Source organism: Taudactylus pleione, unplaced genomic scaffold (genome assembly GCF_031769625.1).
Source record: "Taudactylus pleione unplaced genomic scaffold, aTauple2 ptg000317l, whole genome shotgun sequence".
NCBI lineage: Eukaryota > Metazoa > Chordata > Amphibia > Anura > Myobatrachidae > Taudactylus > Taudactylus pleione.
In genome coordinates this window covers 3,447,782-3,467,372 of record NW_028284718.1, presented here as the reverse complement: position 1 = coordinate 3,467,372, position 19,591 = coordinate 3,447,782, and positions in this window count along the sequence as shown.

Below are 19,591 nucleotides of genomic sequence, written 5' to 3'. Positions count from 1 at the left end.
AGCTTTTTGTTTTTAAAAACACCATACACATTTATGTAAAAATGAATTTGTAAAATAAATAAAATATTTCCTTATGGTCCAGTAGATAGTTTTCTAAGTATGCATATAGGAAAAGTGCAGGGACAAGATTTGTGAGTGCCTACAGAGTTTGGACTTCTCTCATGGACGAAGCTAAAGACTTGTCATATGCAATGTACAAATCATGCTTCCAGACACAGAAGAAAGGCAAAAGAAAACCTTGCAATTTCATTTTTGAACTTTTTGTGTTTCAAAATGAGACTATTCTTTTAAAACATTCAAAGCTATCTAGACAGTAGGGAACCTGCAGCTTTCCTAATATACCACAATACAGTTGAAATTTGAACAAGTATGCATTTATTTTTAGAACAACTAAAATGTTTCCGTAGGATTCTATTGATAGTTTTCTTTGTGTGCTTATTTGGAAAGTGCAGTGACAAGATTAAAAAATGGCTACAGAGTTTGGACTTGTCTGATCGATAAAACCCAAGACTTGTCAAAAGCTATGTGTAAATCATGCATAAATAGAAGAAAGGCAATTGAAAAATGATGAAGGCAAGATTCATAAGTATGTACAAATTCTATTGGGAGTATGGCAAAAACAAAACTCAGTTGATACTATTGACTTAGCCAATTGAGAAAATCATATATATATAAACCATGAGATGCACCGTAAAAAAGAAATAGAGTGCTCGTCTGTGATTTGAACCCGGGACTTCTCGCACCCAAAGCGAGAATCATACCTCTAGACCAATGTGCCAACTGAAATAAGTCTGTTTTATTTGATTTCTTAACTATTTTATATGAAAATGGTATTCTTCTAAAGCAGTCACTAATGTATACAAGGAGGAAATATTAGCATAAATAAAATATTTCCTAATAGTCAATATTTTTCTAAGTATACTTGCTTGGAAATTGCTGTGCAAAGTTTTATAATGCCCAGCAGAATTTTTCTGATGGATAAAACCCAAGACATGTCACATGCTATGTGCAGATAAGTACTTAGAAATAATTTTAGCAGTTTGACAAAAAACAAAATTCAATTCTGCAAATAAGTAAATCCAATCTATTTTGAGAGTTTTGAAAAAACAACATTCAGTTGAAATTCACTCTGGAAATTGACTTCAATAAGATAATGGAACCATGTCAAAGAATCTAAAAATTTGGGCTCATCCGGGATTTGAACCCGTGACCTCTCGCACCCAAAGTGAGAATCATAGAGTCATCAAGTAAGCATGTTTTATTTGATTTCTTAACTGTTTTTATGTGAAAATTGTATTATTTTAAAGCAGTCACTAATGTATACAAGGTGGAAATATTAGAATAAATAAAATATTTCCTAATAGTCAAGTATACTTGCTTGGAAACTGCTGTGCAAAGTTTTATGATGCCCAGCAGAGTTTTTCTGATGGATAAAACCCAAGACATGTCACATGCTATGTGCAGGTAAGTATTTACAAATAATATTAGCAGTTTGACAAAAAACAAAATTCAATTCTGCAAATAAGTAAATCCAATATATTTTGAGAGTTTTGAAAAAACAACATTCAGTTGAAATTCACTCTGGAATTTGACTTCAATAAGCCCATGTCAAAGAATCTGAAAATTTGGGCTCGTTCACAATTTGAACCTGGGACCTCTCGCATCCTAAGCGAGAATCATAACCCTAGACCAACAAGCCACCTACCAGAACATTTTTCTATTGGTTTTTCAATTGATTTAAAGAAAATAGCTTTTTGTTTTTAAAAACACCATACACATTTATGTAAAAATGAATTTGTAGAATAAATAAAATATTTCCTTATGGTCCAGTAGATAGTTTTCTAAGTATGCATATAGGAAAAGTGCAGGGACAAGATTTGTGAGTGCCTACAGAGTTTGGACTTTTCTCATGGACGAAGCTAAAGACTTGTCATATGCAATGTACAAATCATGCTTCCAGACACAGAAGAAAGGCAAAAGAAAACCTTGCAATTTCATTTTTGAACTTTTTGTGTTTCAAAATGAGACTATTCTTTTAAAACATTCAAAGCTATCTAGACAGTAGGGAACCTGCAGTTTTCCTAATATACCACAATACAGTTGAAATTTGAATAAGTATGCTCTTATTTTTAGAACAACTAAAATGTTTCCGTAGGATTCTATTGATAGTTTTCTTTGTGTGCTTATTTGGAAAGTGCAGTGACAAGATTTAAAAATGGCTACAGAGTTTGGACTTGTCTGATCGATAAAACCCAAGACTTGTCAAAAGCTATGTGTAAATCATGCATAAATAGAAGAAAGGCAATTGAAAAATGATGAAGGCAAGATTCATAAGTATGTACAAATTCTATTGGGAGTATGGCAAAAACAAAACTCAGTTGATACTATTGACTTAGCCAATTGAGAAAATCAGATATATATAAACCATGAGATGCACCGTAAAAAAGAAATAGAGGGATCGTCCGTGATTTGAACCCGGGACCTCTCGCACCCAAAGCGAGAATCATACCCCTAGACCAATGTGCCAAATGAAATAAGTCTGTTTTATTTGATTTCTTAACTATTTTATATGAAAATGGTATTCTTTTAAAGCAGTCACTAATGTATACAAGGAGGAAATATTAGCATAAATAAAATATTTCCTAATAGTCAATACTTTTCTAAGTATACTTGCTTGGAAATTGCTGTGCAAAGTTTTATAATGCCCAGCAGAATTTTTCTGATGGATAAAACCCAAGACATGTCATATGCTATGTGCAGATAAGTACTTACAAATAATTTTAGCAGTTTGACAAAAAACAAAATTCAATTCTGCAAATAAGTAAATCCAATCTATTTTGAGAGTTTTGAAAAAACAACATTCAGTTGAAATTCACTCTGGAAATTGACTTCAATAAGATAATGGAACCATGTCAAAGAATCTAAAAATTTGGGCTCATCCGGGATTTGAACCCGTGACCTCTCGCACCCAAAGTGAGAATCATAGAGTCATCAAGTAAGCATGTTTTATTTGATTTCTTAACTGTTTTTATGTGAAAATTGTATTATTTTAAAGCAGTCACTAATGTATACAAGGTGGAAATATTAGAATAAATAAAATATTTCCTAATAGTCAAGTATACTTGCTTGGAAATTGCTGTGCAATGTTTTATGATGCCCAGCAGAGTTTTTCTGATGGATGAAACCCAAGACATGTCACATGCTATGTGCAGATAAGTGCTTGCAAATAATTTTAGCAGTTTGACAAAAACAAAATTCACTTCTGCAAATAAGTAAATCCAATCTATTTTGAGAGTTTTGAAAAAACAACATTCAGTTGAAATTCACTCTGGAAATTGACTTCAATAAGATAATGGAACCATGTCAAAGAATCTAAAAATTTGGGCTTGTCCGGGATTTGAACCCGGGACCTCTCGCACCCAAAGTGAGAGTCATAGAATCTTCAAGTAAGCATGTTTTATTTGATTTCTTAACTGTTTTTATGTGAAAATGGTATTGTTTTAAAGCAGTCACTAATGTATACAAGGAGGAAATATTATCATAAATAAAATATTTCCTAATAGTCAATATTTTTCTAAGTACACTTGCTTGGAAATTGCTGTGCAAAGTTTTATGATGCCCAGCAGAGTTTTTCTGATGGATAAAACCCAAGACATGTCCCATGCTATGTGCAGATAAGTACTTACAAATAATATTAGCAGTTTGACAAAAAACAAAATTCAATTCTGCAAATAAGTAAATCCAATATATTTTGAGAGTTTTGAAAAAACAACATTCAGTTGAAATTCACTCTGGAAATTGACTTCAAAAAGTCCATGTCAAAGAATCTGAAAATTTGGGCTCATCCACAATTTGAACCTGGGACCTCTTGAATCCTAAGCAAGAATAATAACCCTAGACCAACAAGCCACCTACCAGAACATTTTTCTATTGGTTTTTCAATTGATTTAAAGAAAATAGCTTTTTGTTTTTAAAAACACCATACACATTTATGTAAAAATGAATTTGTAGAATAAATAAAATATTTCCTTATGGTCCAGTAGATAGTTTTCTAAGTATGCATATAGGAAAAGTGCAGGGACAAGATTTGTGAGTGCCTACAGAGTTTGGACTTTTCTCATAGACGAAGCTAAAGACTTGTCATATGCAATGTACAAATCATGCTTCCAGACACAGAAGAAAGGCAAAAGAAAACCTTGCAATTTCATTTTTGAACTTTTTGTGTTTCAAAATGAGACTATTCTTTTAAAACATTCAAAGCTATCTAGACAGTAGGGAACCTGCAGTTTTCCTAATATACCACAATACAGTTGAAATTTGAATAAGTATGCTCTTATTTTTAGAACAACTAAAATGTTTCCGTAGGATTCTATTGATAGTTTTCTTTGTGTGCTTATTTGGAAAGTGCAGTGACAAGATTTAAAAATGGCTACAGAGTTTGGACGTGTCTGATCGATAAAACCCAAGACTTGTCAAAAGCTATGTGTAAATCATGCATAAATAGAAGAAAGGCAATTGAAAAATGATGAAGGCAAGATTCATAAGTATGTACAAATTCTATTGGGAGTATGGCAAAAACAAAACTCAGTTGATGCTATTGACTTAGCCAATTCAGAAAATCAGATATATATAAACCATGAGATGCACCGTACAAAAGAAATAGAGGGCTCGTCCGTGATTTGAACCCGGGACCTCTCGCACCCAAAGCGAGAATCATACCCCTAGACCAATGTGCCAACAGAAATAAGTCTGTTTTATTTGATTTCTTAACTATTTTATATGAAAGTGGTATTCTTTTAAAGCAGTCACTAATGTATACAAGGAGGAAATATTAGCATAAATAAAATATTTCCTAATAGTCAATATTTTTCTAAGTATACTTGCTTGGAAATTGCTGTACAAAGTTTTATAATGCCCAGCAGAATTTTTCTGATGGATAAAACCCAAGACATGTCACATGCTATGTGCAGATAAGTACTTACAAATAATTTTAGCAGTTTGACAAAAAACGAAATTCAGTTGTGCAAATAAGTAAATCCAATCTATTTTGAGAGTTTTGAAAAAACAACATTCAGTTGAAATTCACTCAGGAAATTGACATCAATAAGATAATGGAACCATGTCAAAAAATCTGAAAAGTTGGGCTCGTCCAGGATTTGAACCTGGGACCTCTCGCACCCAAAGTGAGAGTCATAGAATCATCAAGTAAGCATGTTTTATTTGATTTCTTAACTGTTTTTATGTGAAAATGGTATTCTTTTAAAGCAGTCACTAATGTATACAAGGAGGAAATATTATCATAAATAAAATATTTCCTAATAGTCAATATTTTTCTAAGTACACTTGCTTGGAAATTGCTGTGCAAAGTTTTATGATGCCCAGCAGAGTTTTTCTGATGGATAAAACCCAAGACATGTCACATGCTATGTGCAGGTAAGTAATTACAAATAATTTTAGCAGTTTGACAAAAAACAAAATTCAATTGTGCAAATAAGCAAATCCAATCTATTTTGTGAGTTTTTAAAAAATAATATTCAGTTGAAGAATTTACTCAGGAAATTGACTTCAATAAGATAATGGAACCATGTCAAAGAATCTGAAAATTTGGGTTCGATCACGATTTGAACCTGGGACCTCTCGCACCCTAAGCGAGAATCATAACCCTAGACCAACAAGCCACCTACCTGAACATTTTTCTATTGATTTTTCAATTGATTTAAAGAAAATAGCTTTTTGTTTTTAAAAACACCATACACATTTATGTAAAAGTGAATTTGTAAAATAAATAAAATATTTCCTTATGGTCCAGTAGATAGTTTTCTAAGTATGCATATAGGAAAAGTGCAGGGACAAGATTTGTGAGTGCCTACAGAGTTTGGACTTCTCTCATGGACGAAGCTAAAGACTTGTCATATGCAATGTACAAATCATGCTTCCAGACACAGAAGAAAGGCAAAAGAAAACCTTGCAATTTCATTTTTGAACTTTTTGTGTTTCAAAATGAGACTATTCTTTTAAAACATTCAAAGCTATCTAGACAGTAGGGAACCTGCAGTTTTCCTAATAATCCACAATACAGTTGAAATTTCAATAAGTATGCTCTTATTTTTAGAACAACTAAAATGTTTCCGTAGGATTCTATTAATAGTTTTCTTTGTGTGCTTATTTGGAAAGTGCAGTGACAAGATTTAAAAATGGCTACAGAGTTTGGACTTGTCTGATCGATAAAACCCAAGACTTGTCAAAAGCTATGTGTAAATCATGCATAAATAGAAGAAAGGCAATTGAAAAATGATGAAGGCAAGATTCATAAGTATGTACAAATTCTATTGTGAGTATGGCAAAAACAAAACTCAGTTGATGCTATTGACTTAGCCAATTCAGAAAATCAGATATATATAAACCATGAGATGCACCGTACATAAGAAATAGAGGGCTCGTCCTTGATTTGAACCCGGGACCTCTCGCACCCAAAGCGAGAATCATACCCCTAGACCAATTTGCCAACTGAAATAAGTCTGTTTTATTTGATTTCTTAACTATTTTATATGAAAATGGTATTCTTTTAAAGCAGTCACTAATGTATACAAGGAGGAAATATTAGCATAAATAAAATATTTCCTAATAGTCAATATTTTTCTAAGTATACTTGCTTGGAAATTGCTGTACAAAGTTTTATGATGCCCAGCAGAATTTTTCTGATGGATAAAACCCAAGACATGTCACATGCTATGTGCAGATAAGTACTTACAAATAATTTTAGCAGTTTGACAAAAAACGAAATTCAGTTGTGCAAATAAGTAAATCCAATCTATTTTGAGAGTTTTGAAAAAACAACATTCAGTTGAAATTCACTCAGGAAATTGACATCAATAAGATAATGGAACCATGTCAAAAAATCTGAAAAGTTGGGCTCGTCCAGGATTTGAACCAGGGACCTCTCGCACCCAAAGTGAGAGTCATAGAATCATCAAGTAAGCATGTTTTATTTGATTTCTTAACTGTTTTTATGTGAAAATGGTATTCTTTTAAAGCAGTCACTAATGTATACAAGGAGGAAATATTATCATAAATAAAATATTTCCTAATAGTCAATATTTTTCTAAGTACACTTGCTTGGAAATTGCTGTGCAAAGTTTTATGATGCCCAGCAGAGTTTTTCTGATGGATAAAACCCAAGACATGTCACATGCTATGTGCAGGTAAGTAATTACAAATAATTTTAGCAGTTTGACAAAAAACAAAATTCAATTGTGCAAATAAGCAAATCCAATCTATTTTGTGAGTTTTTAAAAAATAATATTCAGTTGAAGAATTTACTCAGGAAATTGACTTCAATAAGATAATGGAACCATGTCAAAGAATCTGAAAATTTGGGTTCGATCACGATTTGAACCTGGGACCTCTCGCACCCTAAGCGAGAATCATAACCCTAGACCAACAAGCCACCTACCTGAACATTTTTCTATTGATTTTTCAATTGATTTAAAGAAAATAGCTTTTTGTTTTTAAAAACACCATACACATTTATGTAAAAGTGAATTTGTAAAATAAATAAAATATTTCCTTATGGTCCAGTAGATAGTTTTCTAAGTATGCATATAGGAAAAGTGCAGGGACAAGATTTGTGAGTGCCTACAGAGTTTGGACTTCTCTCATGGACGAAGCTAAAGACTTGTCATATGCAATGTACAAATCATGCTTCCAGACACAGAAGAAAGGCAAAAGAAAACCTTGCAATTTCATTTTTGAACTTTTTGTGTTTCAAAATGAGACTATTCTTTTAAAACATTCAAAGCTATCTAGACAGTAGGGAACCTGCAGTTTTCCTAATAATCCACAATACAGTTGAAATTTCAATAAGTATGCTCTTATTTTTAGAACAACTAAAATGTTTCCGTAGGATTCTATTAATAGTTTTCTTTGTGTGCTTATTTGGAAAGTGCAGTGACAAGATTTAAAAATGGCTACAGAGTTTGGACTTGTCTGATCGATAAAACCCAAGACTTGTCAAAAGCTATGTGTAAATCATGCATAAATAGAAGAAAGGCAATTGAAAAATGATGAAGGCAAGATTCATAAGTATGTACAAATTCTATTGTGAGTATGGCAAAAACAAAACTCAGTTGATGCTATTGACTTAGCCAATTCAGAAAATCAGATATATATAAACCATGAGATGCACCGTACATAAGAAATAGAGGGCTCGTCCGTGATTTGAACCCGGGACCTCTCGCACCCAAAGCGAGAATCATACCCCTAGACCAATGTGCCAACTGAAATAAGTCTGTTTTATTTGATTTCTTAACTATTTTATATGAAAATGGTATTCTTTTAAAGCAGTCACTAATGTATACAAGGAGGAAATATTTGCATAAATAAAATATTTCCTAATAGTCAATATTTTTCTAAGTATACTTGCTTGGAAATTGCTGTACAAAGTTTTATGATGCCCAGCAGAATTTTTCTGATGGATAAAACCCAAGACATGTCACATGCTATGTGCAGATAAGTACTTACAAATAATTTTAGCAGTTTGACAAAAATCGAAATTCAGTTGTGCAAATAAGTAAATCCAATCTATTTTGAGAGTTTTGAAAAAACAACATTCAGTTGAAATTCACTCAGGAAATTGACATCAATAAGATAATGGAACCATGTCAAAAAATCTGAAAAGTTGGGCTCGTCCAGGATTTGAACCAGGGACCTCTCGCACCCAAAGTGAGAGTCATAGAATCATCAAGTAAGCATGTTTTATTTGATTTCTTAACTGTTTTTATGTGAAAATGGTATTCTTTTAAAGCAGTCACTAATGTATACAAGGAGGAAATATTATCATAAATAAAATATTTCCTAATAGTCAATATTTTTCTAAGTACACTTGCTTGGAAATTGCTGTGCAAAGTTTTATGATGCCCAGCAGAGTTTTTCTGATGGATAAAACCCAAGACATGTCACATGCTGTGTGCAGATAAGTACTTACAAATAATTTTAGCAGTTTGACAAAAAACGAAATTCAGTTGTGCAAATAAGTAAATCCAATCTATTTTGAGAGTTTTGAAAAAACAACATTCAGTTGAAATTCACTCAGGAAATTGACATCAATAAGATAATGGAACCATGTCAAAAAATCTGAAAAGTTGGGCTCGTCCAGGATTTGAACCAGGGACCTCTCGCACCCAAAGTGAGAGTCATAGAATCATCAAGTAAGCATGTTTTATTTGATTTCTTAACTGTTTTTATGTGAAAATGGTATTCTTTTAAAGCAGTCACTAATGTATACAAGGAGGAAATATTATCATAAATAAAATATTTCCTAATAGTCAATATTTTTCTAAGTACACTTGCTTGGAAATTGCTGTGCAAAGTTTTATGATGCCCAGCAGAGTTTTTCTGATGGATAAAACCCAAGACATGTCACATGCTATGTGCAGGTAAGTAATTACAAATAATTTTAGCAGTTTGACAAAAAACAAAATTCAATTGTGCAAATAAGCAAATCCAATCTATTTTGTGAGTTTTTAAAAAATAATATTCAGTTGAAGAATTTACTCAGGAAATTGACTTCAATAAGATAATGGAACCATGTCAAAGAATCTGAAAATTTGGGTTCGATCACGATTTGAACCTGGGACCTCTCGCACCCTAAGCGAGAATCATAACCCTAGACCAACAAGCCACCTACCTGAACATTTTTCTATTGATTTTTCAATTGATTTAAAGAAAATAGCTTTTTGTTTTTAAAAACACCATACACATTTATGTAAAAGTGAATTTGTAAAATAAATAAAATATTTCCTTATGGTCCAGTAGATAGTTTTCTAAGTATGCATATAGGAAAAGTGCAGGGACAAGATTTGTGAGTGCCTACAGAGTTTGGACTTCTCTCATGGACGAAGCTAAAGACTTGTCATATGCAATGTACAAATCATGCTTCCAGACACAGAAGAAAGGCAAAAGAAAACCTTGCAATTTCATTTTTGAACTTTTTGTGTTTCAAAATGAGACTATTCTTTTAAAACATTCAAAGCTATCTAGACAGTAGGGAACCTGCAGTTTTCCTAATAATCCACAATACAGTTGAAATTTCAATAAGTATGCTCTTATTTTTAGAACAACTAAAATGTTTCCGTAGGATTCTATTAATAGTTTTCTTTGTGTGCTTATTTGGAAAGTGCAGTGACAAGATTTAAAAATGGCTACAGAGTTTGGACTTGTCTGATCGATAAAACCCAAGACTTGTCAAAAGCTATGTGTAAATCATGCATAAATAGAAGAAAGGCAATTGAAAAATGATGAAGGCAAGATTCATAAGTATGTACAAATTCTATTGTGAGTATGGCAAAAACAAAACTCAGTTGATGCTATTGACTTAGCCAATTCAGAAAATCAGATATATATAAACCATGAGATGCACCGTACATAAGAAATAGAGGGCTCGTCCTTGATTTGAACCCGGGACCTCTCGCACCCAAAGCGAGAATCATACCCCTAGACCAATTTGCCAACTGAAATAAGTCTGTTTTATTTGATTTCTTAACTATTTTATATGAAAATGGTATTCTTTTAAAGCAGTCACTAATGTATACAAGGAGGAAATATTAGCATAAATAAAATATTTCCTAATCGTCAATATTTTTCTAAGTATACTTGCTTGGAAATTGCTGTACAAAGTTTTATGATGCCCAGCAGAATTTTTCTGATGGATAAAACCCAAGACATGTCACATGCTATGTGCAGATAAGTACTTACAAATAATTTTAGCAGTTTGACAAAAAACGAAATTCAGTTGTGCAAATAAGTAAATCCAATCTATTTTGAGAGTTTTGAAAAAACAACATTCAGTTGAAATTCACTCAGGAAATTGACATCAATAAGATAATGGAACCATGTCAAAAAATCTGAAAAGTTGGGCTCGTCCAGGATTTGAACCAGGGACCTCTCGCACCCAAAGTGAGAGTCATAGAATCATCAAGTAAGCATGTTTTATTTGATTTCTTAACTGTTTTTATGTGAAAATGGTATTCTTTTAAAGCAGTCACTAATGTATACAAGGAGGAAATATTATCATAAATAAAATATTTCCTAATAGTCAATATTTTTCTAAGTACACTTGCTTGGAAATTGCTGTGCAAAGTTTTATGATGCCCAGCAGAGTTTTTCTGATGGATAAAACCCAAGACATGTCACATGCTATGTGCAGGTAAGTAATTACAAATAATTTTAGCAGTTTGACAAAAAACAAAATTCAATTGTGCAAATAAGCAAATCCAATCTATTTTGTGAGTTTTTAAAAAATAATATTCAGTTGAAGAATTTACTCAGGAAATTGACTTCAATAAGATAATGGAACCATGTCAAAGAATCTGAAAATTTGGGTTCGATCACGATTTGAACCTGGGACCTCTCGCACCCTAAGCGAGAATCATAACCCTAGACCAACAAGCCACCTACCTGAACATTTTTCTATTGATTTTTCAATTGATTTAAAGAAAATAGCTTTTTGTTTTTAAAAACACCATACACATTTATGTAAAAGTGAATTTGTAAAATAAATAAAATATTTCCTTATGGTCCAGTAGATAGTTTTCTAAGTATGCATATAGGAAAAGTGCAGGGACAAGATTTGTGAGTGCCTACAGAGTTTGGACTTCTCTCATGGACGAAGCTAAAGACTTGTCATATGCAATGTACAAATCATGCTTCCAGACACAGAAGAAAGGCAAAAGAAAACCTTGCAATTTCATTTTTGAACTTTTTGTGTTTCAAAATGAGACTATTCTTTTAAAACATTCAAAGCTATCTAGACAGTAGGGAACCTGCAGTTTTCCTAATAATCCACAATACAGTTGAAATTTCAATAAGTATGCTCTTATTTTTAGAACAACTAAAATGTTTCCGTAGGATTCTATTAATAGTTTTCTTTGTGTGCTTATTTGGAAAGTGCAGTGACAAGATTTAAAAATGGCTACAGAGTTTGGACTTGTCTGATCGATAAAACCCAAGACTTGTCAAAAGCTATGTGTAAATCATGCATAAATAGAAGAAAGGCAATTGAAAAATGATGAAGGCAAGATTCATAAGTATGTACAAATTCTATTGTGAGTATGGCAAAAACAAAACTCAGTTGATGCTATTGACTTAGCCAATTCAGAAAATCAGATATATATAAACCATGAGATGCACCGTACATAAGAAATAGAGGGCTCGTCCGTGATTTGAACCCGGGACCTCTCGCACCCAAAGCGAGAATCATACCCCTAGACCAATGTGCCAACTGAAATAAGTCTGTTTTATTTGATTTCTTAACTATTTTATATGAAAATGGTATTCTTTTAAAGCAGTCACTAATGTATACAAGGAGGAAATATTTGCATAAATAAAATATTTCCTAATAGTCAATATTTTTCTAAGTATACTTGCTTGGAAATTGCTGTACAAAGTTTTATGATGCCCAGCAGAATTTTTCTGATGGATAAAACCCAAGACATGTCACATGCTATGTGCAGATAAGTACTTACAAATAATTTTAGCAGTTTGACAAAAAACGAAATTCAGTTGTGCAAATAAGTAAATCCAATCTATTTTGAGAGTTTTGAAAAAACAACATTCAGTTGAAATTCACTCAGGAAATTGACATCAATAAGATAATGGAACCATGTCAAAAAATCTGAAAAGTTGGGCTCGTCCAGGATTTGAACCAGGGACCTCTCGCACCCAAAGTGAGAGTCATAGAATCATCAAGTAAGCATGTTTTATTTGATTTCTTAACTGTTTTTATGTGAAAATGGTATTCTTTTAAAGCAGTCACTAATGTATACAAGGAGGAAATATTATCATAAATAAAATATTTCCTAATAGTCAATATTTTTCTAAGTACACTTGCTTGGAAATTGCTGTGCAAAGTTTTATGATGCCCAGCAGAGTTTTTCTGATGGATAAAACCCAAGACATGTCACATGCTATGTGCAGGTAAGTAATTACAAATAATTTTAGCAGTTTGACAAAAAACAAAATTCAATTGTGCAAATAAGCAAATCCAATCTATTTTGTGAGTTTTTAAAAAATAAAATTCAGTTGAAGAATTTACTCAGGAAATTGACTTCAATAAGATAATGGAACCATGTCAAAGAATCTGAAAATTTGGGTTCGATCACGATTTGAACCTGGGACCTCTCGCACCCTAAGCGAGAATCATAACCCTAGACCAACAAGCCACCTACGTGAACATTTTACTATTGATTTTTCAATTGATTTAAAGAAAATAGCTTTTTGTTTTTAAAAACACCATACACATTTATGTAAAAGTGAATTTGTAAAATAAATAAAATATTTCCTTATGGTCCAGTAGATAGTTTTCTAAGTATGCATATAGGAAAAGTGCAGGGACAAGATTTGTGAGTGCCTACAGAGTTTGGACTTCTCTCATGGACGAAGCTAAAGACTTGTCATATGCAATGTACAAATCATGCTTCCAGACACAGAAGAAAGGCAAAAGAAAACCTTGCAATTTCATTTTTGAACTTTTTGTGTTTCAAAATGAGACTATTCTTTTAAAACATTCAAAGCTATCTAGACAGTAGGGAACCTGCAGTTTTCCTAATAATCCACAATACAGTTGAAATTTCAATAAGTATGCTCTTATTTTTAGAACAACTAAAATGTTTCCGTAGGATTCTATTAATAGTTTTCTTTGTGTGCTTATTTGGAAAGTGCAGTGACAAGATTTAAAAATGGCTACAGAGTTTGGACTTGTCTGATCGATAAAACCCAAGACTTGTCAAAAGCTATGTGTAAATCATGCATAAATAGAAGAAAGGCAATTGAAAAATGATGAAGGCAAGATTCATAAGTATGTACAAATTCTATTGTGAGTATGGCAAAAACAAAACTCAGTTGATGCTATTGACTTAGCCAATTCAGAAAATCAGATATATATAAACCATGAGATGCACCGTACATAAGAAATAGAGGGCTCGTCCGTGATTTGAACCCGGGACCTCTCGCACCCAAAGCGAGAATCATACCCCTAGACCAATGTGCCAACTGAAATAAGTTTGTTTTATTTGATTTCTTAACTATTTTATATGAAAATGGTATTCTTTTAAACCAGTCACTAATGTATACAAGGAGGAAATATTAGCATAAATAAAATATTTCCTAATAGTCAATATTTTTCTAAGTATACTTGCTTGGAAATTGCTGTGCAAAGTTTTATAATGCCCAGCAGAATTTTTCTGATGGATAAAACCCAAGACATGTCACATGCTATGTGCAGATAAGTACTTACAAATAATTTTAGCAGTTTGACAAAAAACAAAATTCAATTCTGCAAATAAGTAAATCCAATCTATTTTGAGAGTTTTGAAAAAACAACATTCAGTTGAAATTCACTCTGGAAATTGACTTCAATAAGATAATGGAACCATGTCAAAGAATCTAAAAATTTGGGCTCATCCGGGATTTGATCCCGTGACCTCTCGTACCCAAAGTGAGAGTCAAAGAATCTTCAAGTAAGCATGTTTTATATGATTTCTTAACTGTTTTTATGTGAAAATTGTATTATTTTAAACCAGTCACTAATGTATACAAGGTGGAAATATTAGAATAAATAAAATATTTCCTAATAGTCAAGTATACTTGCTTGGAAATTGCTGTGCAATGTTTTATGATGCCCAGCAGAGTTTTTCTGATGGATGAAACCCAAGACATGTCACATGCTATGTGCAGATAAGTGCTTGCAAATAATTTTAGCAGTTTGACAAAAAACAAAATTCAATTCTGCAAATAAGTAAATCCAATCTATTTTGAGAGTTTTGAAATAACAACATTCAGTTGAAATTCTCTCTGGAAATTGACTTCAGTAAGATAATGGAACCATGTCAAAGAATCTAAAAATTTGGGCTTGTCCGGGATTTGAACCCGGGACCTCTCGTACCCAAAGTGAGAGTCATAGAATCTTCAAGTAAGCATGTTTTATATGATTTCTTAACTGTTTTTATGTGAAAATTGTATTATTTTAAAGCAGTCACTAATGTATACAAGGTAGAAATATTAGCATAAGTAATATATTTCCTAATAGTCAATATTTTTCTAAGTATACTTACTTGGAAATTGCTGTGCAAAGTTTTATGATGCCCAGCAGAGTTTTTCTGATGGATAAAACCCAAGACATGTCACATGCTTTATTCAGATAAGTACTTACAAATAATTTTAGCAGTCTGACAAAAAACAAAATTCAATTCTGCAAATAAGTAAATCCAATCTATATTGAGAGTTTTGAAAAAACAACATTCAGTTGAAATTCACTCAGGAAATTGACTTCAATAAGATAATGGAACCATGTCAAAGAATCTGAAAAGTTGGGCTCATCCAGGATTTGAACCCATGACCTCTCGCACTCAAAGTGAGAATCATAGAGTCATCAAGTAAGCATGTTTTATTTGATTTCTTAACTGTTTTTATGTGAAAATGGTATTCTTTTAAAGCAGTCACTAATGTATACAAGGAGGAAATATTAGCATAAATAAAATATTTCCTAATAGTCAATATTTTTCTAAGTATACTTGCTTGGAAATTGCTCTGCAAAGTTTTATGATGCCTAGCAGAGTTTTTCTGATGGATAAAACCCAAGACATGTCACATGCTATGTGCATATAAGTACTTACAAATAATATTAGCAGTTTGACAAAAAACAAAATTCAATTCTGCAAATAAGTAAATCCAATATATTTTGAGAGTTTTGAAAAAACAACATTCAGTTGAAATTCACTCTGGAAATTGATTTCAATAAGTCCATGTCAAAGAATCTGAAAATTTGGGCTCATCCACGATTTGAACCTGGGACCTCTCGCATCCTAAGCGAGAATCATAACCCTAGACCAACAAGCCACCTACCAGAACATTTTTCTACTGGTTTTTCAATTGATTTAAAGAAAATAGCTTTTTGTTTTTAAAAACACCATACACATTTATGTAAAAATGAATTTGTAGAATAAATAAAATATTTCCTTATGGTCCAGTAGATAGTTTTCTAAGTATGCATATAGGAAAAGTGCAGGGACGAGATTTGTGAGAGCCTACAGAGTTTGGACTTCTCTCTTGGATGAAGCTAAAGACTTGTCATATGCAATGTAGAAATCATGCTTCCAGACACAGAAGAAAGGCAAAAGAAAACCTTGCAATTTCATTTTTGAACTTTTTGTGTTTCAAAATGAGACTATTCTTTTAAATCATTCAAAGCTATCTAGACAGTAGGGAACCTGCAGTTTTCCTAATATACCACAATACAGTTGAAATTTGAATAAGTATGCTCTTATTTTTAGAACAACTAACATGTTTCCGTAAGATTCTATTGATAGTTTTCTTTGTGTGCTTATTTGGAAAGTGCAGTGACAAGATTTAAAAATGGCTACAGAGTTTGGACTTGTCTGATCGATAAAACCCAAGACTTGTCAAAAGCTATGTGTAAATCATGCATAAATAGAAGAAAGGCAATTGAAAAATGATGAAGGCAAGATTCATAAGTATGTACAAATTCTATTGGGAGTATGGCAAAAACAAAACTCAGTTGATGCTATTGACTTAGCCAATTGAGAAAATAAGATATATATAAACCATGAGATGCACAGTAAAAAAGAAATAGAGGGCTCGACCGGGATTTGAACCAGGGACCTCTCGCACCCAAAGTTAGAATCATAGAGTCATCAAGTAAGCATGTTTTATTTGATTTCTTAACTGTTTTTATGTGAAAATTGTATTATTTTAAAGCAGTCACTAATGTATACAAGGTGGAAATATTAGCATAAATAAAATATTTCCTAATAGTCAATATTTTTCTTAGTATACTTGCTTGGAAATTGCTGTGCAAAGTTTTATGATGCCCAGCAGAGTTTTTCTGATGGATAAAACCCAAGACATGTCACATGCTATGTGCAGGTAAGTAATTACAAATAATTATAGCAGCTTGACAAAAAACAAAATTCAATTGTGCAAATAAGTAAATCCAATCTATTTTGTGAGTTTTTAAAAAATAATATTCAGTTGAAGATTTGACTCAGGAAATTGACTTCAATAAGATAATGGAACCATATCAAAGAATCTGAAAATTTGGGCTCATCCACGATTTGAACCCGGGACCTCTCACACCCTAAGCGAGAATCATAACCCTAGACCAACAAGCCACCTACCTGACCATTTTTCTATTGATTTTTCAATTGATTTAAAGAAAATAGCTTTTTGTTTTTAAAAACACCATATACATTTATGGAAAAATGAATTTGTAGAATAAATAAAATATTTCCTTATGGTCCAGTAGATAGTTTTCTAAGTATGCATATAGGAAAAGTGCAGGGACAAGATTTGTGAGTGCCTACAGAGTTTGGACTTCTCTCATGGACGAAGCTAAAGACTTGTCATATCCAATGTACAAATCATGCTTCCAGACACAGAAGAAAGGCAAAAGAAAACCTTGCAATTTCATTTTTGAACTTTTTGTGTTTCAAAATGAGACTATTCTTTTAAAACATTCAAAGCTATCTAGACAGTAGGGAACCTGCAGTTTTCCTAATATACCACAATACAGTTGAAATTTGAATAAGTATGCTCTTATTTTTAGAACATCTAAAATGTTTCCGTAAGATTCTATTGATAGTTTTCTTTGTGTGCTTATTTGGAAAGTGCAGTGACAAGATTTAAAAATGGCTACAGAGTTTGGACTTGTCTGATCGATAAAACCTAAGACTTGTCAAAAGCTATGTGTAAATCATGCATAAATAGAAGAAAGGCAATTGAAAAATGATGAAGGCAAGATTCATAAGTATGTACAAATTCTATTGGGAGTATGGCAAAAACAAAACTCAGTTGATGCTATTGACTTAGCCAATTGAGAAAATAAGATATATATAAACCATGAGATGCACAGTAAAAAAGAAATAGAGGGCTCGACCGGGATTTGAACCAGGGACCTCTCGCACCCAAAGTTAGAATCATAGAGTCATCAAGTAAGCATGTTTTATTTGATTTCTTAACTGTTTTTATGTGAAAATTGTATTATTTTAAAGCAGTCACTAATGTATACAAGGTGGAAATATTAGCATAAATAAAATATTTCCTAATAGTCAATATTTTTCTTAGTATACTTGCTTGGAAATTGCTGTGCAAAGTTTTATGATGCCCAGCAGAGTTTTTCTGATGGATAAAACCCAAGACATGTCACATGCTATGTGCAGGTAAGTAATTACAAATAATTATAGCAGCTTGACAAAAAACAAAATTCAATTGTGCAAATAAGTAAATCCAATCTATTTTGTGAGTTTTTAAAAAATAATATTCAGTTGAAGATTTGACTCAGGAAATTGACTTCAATAAGATAATGGAACCATATCAAAGAATCTGAAAATTTGGGCTCATCCACGATTTGAACCTGGGACCTCTCACACCCTAAGCGAGAATCATAACCCTAGACCAACAAGCCACCTACCTGACCATTTTTCTATTGATTTTTCAATTGATTTAAAGAAAATAGCTTTTTGTTTTTAAAAACACCATATACATTTATGTAAAAATGAATTTGTAGAATAAATAAAATATTTCCTTATGGTCCAGTAGATAGTTTTCTAAGTATGCATATAGGAAAAGTGCAGGGACAAGATTTGTGAGTGCCTACAGAGTTTGGACTTCTCTCATGGACGAAGCTAAAGACTTGTCATATCCAATGTACAAATCATGCTTCCAGACACAGAAGAAAGGCAAAAGAAAACCTTGCAATTTCATTTTTGAACTTTTTGTGTTTCAAAATGAGACTATTCTTTTAAAACATTCAAAGCTATCTAGACAGTAGTGAACCTGCAGTTTTCCTAATATACCACAATACAGTTGAAATTTGAATAAGTATGCTCTTATTTTTAGAACATCTAAAATGTTTCCGTAAGATTCTATTGATAGTTTTCTTTGTGTGCTTATTTGGAAAGTGCAGTGACAAGATTTAAAAATGGCTACAGAGTTTGGACTTGTCTGATCGATAAAACCTAAGACTTGTCAAAAGCTATGTGTAAATCATGCATAAATAGAAGAAAGGCAATTGAAAAATGATGAAGGCAAGATTCATAAGTATGTACAAATTCTATTGGGAGTATGGCAAAAACAAAACTCAGTTGATGCTATTGACTTAGCCAATTGAGAAAATCAGATATATATAAACCATGAGATGCACAGTAAAAAAGAAATAGAGGGCTCGACCGGGATTTGAACCCGTGACCTCTCGCACCCAAAGTGAGAATCATAGAGTCATCAAGTAAGCATGTTTTATTTGATTTCTTAACTGTTTTTATGTGAAAATTGTATTATTTTAAAGCAGTCACTAATGTATACAAGGTGGAAATATTAGCATAAATAAAATATTTCCTAATAGTCAATATTTTTCTTAGTATACTTGCTTGGAAATTGCTGTGCAAAGTTTTATGATGCCCAGCAGAGTTTTTCTGATGGATAAAACCCAAGACATGTCACATGCTATGTGCAGGTAAGTAATTACAAATAATTATAGCAGCTTGACAAAAAACAAAATTCAATTGTGCAAATAAGTAAATCC